The sequence below is a fragment of the Nerophis ophidion genome, linkage group LG24, assembly GCF_033978795.1.
Source record: "Nerophis ophidion isolate RoL-2023_Sa linkage group LG24, RoL_Noph_v1.0, whole genome shotgun sequence".
NCBI lineage: Eukaryota > Metazoa > Chordata > Actinopteri > Syngnathiformes > Syngnathidae > Nerophis > Nerophis ophidion.
This window is the reverse complement of record NC_084634.1, coordinates 15,433,103-15,438,102: the sequence shown is the minus strand read 5'-3', so window position 1 is coordinate 15,438,102 and position 5,000 is coordinate 15,433,103. Positions and strand designations below refer to the sequence as shown.

Here is a 5,000-nt window from a genome sequence, read left to right as displayed (position 1 = left end):
TTCCTATCTTTACGAATCGTTATATATCCTTTTATTATAAAGTTTAATTTTGGCTTCAGCCCTGTTTCTTGAATACAAATTATACGTGGTTTAGTTTTCATATTTTTAATATATCCCTTTAATTCATGTTCGGTTGCTATCAAACTTCTGGCATTCCACCGGACCATTAACAGGGTGTTGGAATGTGGTAACATGACTCCGTCACGTCTACTCTCCGTAGTACGGCTTGCACCCGGTACCAAGATAGTTCTTTCAACAACTTTGATGCTGCTTTGACAATTATTTTGATCTTCTCAGTCTTATTTTTACTTTCATTTTGTATCAAAGCTGAGTTGTGCTCTCTGGTTTATTTTGCAAATGAACCGACAGAACATGATCATGTACAAGACTCGCCTACCCACAATGCACTGCAACCCAACGCTCCTGGTCGGATGTTTTTTTCGGGGTTCATGGAGAGATGCGGTAAAGAGTGGTAGCCAAGACACACGGTCACACACGGTCACACACGGTCACACACGGTCACACTCGGCAATTATTTTGACCTGGGGAGCAGATATAGAGGAAAAAAAATTTGTCTGGGGGGCCGGGATATCTGATTTTCAGGTACAAAAAACTTCACAATGACACAAAATAAACACAACAGTTAAACCTCACACTAAAAACAAGACATTGACTTGTACGTTCAAAAGACAGAATAGAACAAGTCAAGACATGCAATGCCATCTACAAAATGTTATGTAAATGTTAGTCATTACACACGCGGCTATGGTTTTGATGTATTTGTTGCAGACATGTTTACGTCAAGTAACATCACATGGTTCCATTTGCACCTTTCAACAAATCTGAAAAGGAATATTAAGAAGTAAAACTTATATTTAATCCTACCTCTTCTCCGAGCACACGGTGACCGTACATACGGGTCGAAAAATGTTGACCTAATTCAGCATTTCTCAAAGTGTGGGGAATAGAGACATGACAGGTGGGGCGCGAGGAAAGGGAGGAAATTTTTTATTTTTGATTTTTTTTTTACTATGCTTTCATTTTCTATACACACTGTAAATCACTTTGTGATTCTGTCTGTGAAATCCGCCGTATAAATAAATGTAAATTACTTATTTTTCCTGTAGGCTTTAAATTTCTCGGCAGGAGCGAAAGTTTGACAGACATAGCAACAGTAACTTTTGCAGGCAGGGCTAAGAGGAACAAACTTTCGCGCGGATGGGTAGCAGGCTAATGTGCGAACCACAATTACACAAAATGGATACATTTGCAACTCGCACCTCAAAGGTCTGCGGAGAAACAAAAATATGAAGGGTCTAATCAACCAAAAAGTCAACCTAAAAGAAAATATGGCGAAGGGTATCTTGCTCTTGGATTCACGGCAGCGGAGGTGGGGGCAGAGGAGAGACCCCTGTGTGTTCTTTGTCTAAAACGGCTAGCAGCAAACAGCATCAGGCCCAACAAAGTAAAGAGACAACTCGAGACCACACATGATGTCCAATAAATTGTTTTGTTGGGGCGATGGGGGTAGGTGGGCCTTGAGTCTAAAGTGGTGATGACAGAAAAAAAAAAAAGTTTGAGAAGCCCTGACCTAATTGTACGGATCTCACTTTAAACGGCAAACCGATCATTTAAATGTTTTCACTTTTGAATATGAAACGAGGAGTAAAATGTACAATGTACAATATTATCAATTATTTCACAAGGACATGTTTTAAGGATATCGTACAGTATCATTAAATCTAAAATGAATGTGATCACTTTCAGGATCATTTTATTTTTAGCCAGTAAACAACTGTTATGTACTTTTGAATCGGGTTTTCCCCTTTAAATAACAAAAATTATAGAATTTTACAATATTCATTATTATTAAATATTAAATGTGCCAACTAGTTTTACGGCATACATCATTCCCCCTTTACCCATTTGTTAAAAAGACGAAAGTTGATGCGAACGCCTACGTGCTGTCAGAAAACTAAAAGAAGAAGAATGCCTTTGTGCAATTACTGCTAATAAATCAATAAAATGCATCAGTCAAATAGTACAGGCAACTTCGTTAACATGGAGCCACAGACAATTTCATTCAAAAAGTTCCAATTGCTAACATAAAGATACAACAACAAATAAAGGGAAAGAAGGCCTAGTAGGTAATTACAACAACAGACAAAGTATTAAAAATGTCGGTCCAATAACTGCACAGGGATGGGCAGAGCCAAAACATGTGTAGCAAGTAAGCTGGAGACTGTTGACACTGAAATAAGGCTATATGTGGCACAGATACAAGATTTATAAACTCTACTTAAACCCCCACTTAAGAACTTTCAGTTTTGGTTTATATTGGCCGCACCAGTGAACCAAAGCGATGGCGTTTTCCCAAAAGGAAAACCACATTTACCATGAGGACTAGCGCATATAGCGTCCAACTGACACGATAATGCCACAATGATTCTGTATTACTGAACTTTCCACAGTAGGAACCTACATTCGTTTTCTACCACTTATTCCCTTTTGGGGACGTGGGGGTCGCTGGCGCCTATCTCAGCTACAATCGGGTGGAAGGAGGTGTACACCCTGGACGAGTCGCCATCTCATCGCAGGGTCAACATAGACGGACAACATTCACACCAACCTACATATTTTACTCAAACCTTATATTTGCAGTTTGAAGTCACTGCATTGTTTTTTCCTTGTACAGTTCTTTTGAGTTTGTTGCGTGGTTGGTCAGTGTGGAACTGCAAAGTATCGCGCTGGTGGGTATTTATTGCTACCACACAAATTTCCAGTAGCTAAAATTAGTATTATTATTCTGATTTGAGCATTGAAAGTCACTTACTAGTTTAGCAGGAACAGATCCAAAGCAGCATTGGTCTAAAATCTCTTGTCTTTTGACCTCACGCAAGTTAGTGAAAGTCGTGCCATTGTTGATCCTTGATTGTCCCTCCCTTTTTTTTTTTTTTTGAAAACCCGATTCAAAAGTACATAACAGTTGTTTACTGGCTAAAAATAAAATGATCCTGAAAGTGATCACATTCATTTTAGATTTAATGATACTGTACGATATCCTTAAAACATGTCCTTGTGAAATAATTGATAATATTGTACATTGTACATTTTACTCCTCGTTTCATATTCAAAAGTGAAAACATTTAAATGATCGGTTTGCCGTTTAAAGTGAGATCCGTACAATTAGGTCAGGGCTTCTCAAACTTTTTTTTTTTTCTGTCATCACCACTTTAGACTCAAGGCCCACCTACCCCCATCGCCCCAACAAAACAATTTATTGGACATCATGTGTGGTCTCGAGTTGTCTCTTTACTTTGTTGGGCCTGATGCTGTTTGCTGCTAGCCGTTTTAGACAAAGAACACACAGGGGTCTCTCCTCTGCCCCCACCTCCGCTGCCGTGAATCCAAGAGCAAGATACCCTTCGCCATATTTTCTTTTAGGTTGACTTTTTGGTTGATTAGACCCTTCATATTTTTGTTTCTCCGCAGACCTTTGAGGTGCGAGTTGCAAATGTATCCATTTTGTGTAATTGTGGTTCGCACATTAGCCTGCTACCCATCCGCGCGAAAGTTTGTTCCTCTTAGCCCTGCCTGCAAAAGTTACTGTTGCTATGTCTGTCAAACTTTCGCTCCTGCCGAGAAATTTAAAGCCTACAGGAAAAATAAGTAATTTACATTTATTTATACGGCGGATTTCACAGACAGAATCACAAAGTGATTTACAGTGTGTATAGAAAATGAAAGCATAGTAAAAAAAAAATCAAAAATAAAAAATTTCCTCCCTTTCCTCGCGCCCCACCTGTCATGTCTCTATTCCCCACACTTTGAGAAATGCTGAATTAGGTCAACATTTTTCGACCCGTATGTACGGTCACCGTGTGCTCGGAGAAGAGGTAGGATTAAATATAAGTTTTACTTCTTAATATTCCTTTTCAGATTTGTTGAAAGGTGCAAATGGAACCATGTGATGTTACTTGACGTAAACATGTCTGCAACAAATACATCAAAACCATAGCCGCGTGTGTAATGACTAACATTTACATAACATTTTGTAGATGGCATTGCATGTCTTGACTTGTTCTATTCTGTCTTTTGAACGTACAAGTCAATGTCTTGTTTTTAGTGTGAGGTTTAACTGTTGTGTTTATTTTGTGTCATTGTGAAGTTTTTTGTACCTGAAAATCAGATATCCCGGCCCCCCAGACAAATTTTTTTTCCTCTATATCTGCTCCCCAGGTCAAAATAATTGCCGAGTGTGACCGTGTGTGACCGTGTGTGACCGTGTGTGACCGTGTGTGACCGTGTGTCTTGGCTACCACTCTTTACCGCATCTCTCCATGAACCCCGAAAAAAACATCCGACCAGGAGCGTTGGGTTGCAGTGCATTGTGGGTAGGCGAGTCTTGTACATGATCATGTTCTGTCGGTTCATTTGCAAAATAAACCAGAGAGCACAACTCAGCTTTGATACAAAATGAAAGTAAAAATAAGACTGAGAAGATCAAAATAATTGTCAAAGCAGCATCAAAGTTGTTGAAAGAACTATCTTGGTACCGGGTGCAAGCTGTACTACGGAGAGTAGACGTGACGGAGTCATGTTACCACATTCCAACACCCTGTTAATGGTCCGGTGGAATGCCAGAAGTTTGATAGCAACCGAACATGGATTAAAGGGATATATTAAAAATATGAAAACTAAACCACGTATAATTTGTATTCAAGAAACAGGGCTGAAGCCAAAATTTAACTTTATAATAAAAGGATATATAACGATTCGTAAAGATAGGAATGAAGGGTAAAGAGGATGATGTGCCACATTTATTAAAGAAGATGTAGTCACGGGTAAAGAAACAGCAGAACCTTTAGCAAAAAAATGTGTTAAAGTGCACAGTAATGATAATTTGAGAAATGTGGAAAAACAAAAGAGAGAAAAAACAATGAGTTTAAATATTGGGGAAATGATGGAAGACAACGATAATAGCTTTACCAACACTATGG

General features: G+C 38.9%; 1 protein-coding gene across 14 annotated transcripts in view; it reads left to right on the top strand.

The window, feature by feature from the left end:
• Positions 1 to 5,000, top strand: part of nrxn3b (neurexin 3b) — a 799,837-nt gene that overhangs the window by 721,681 nt on the left and 73,156 nt on the right. The window lies entirely within an intron of this gene.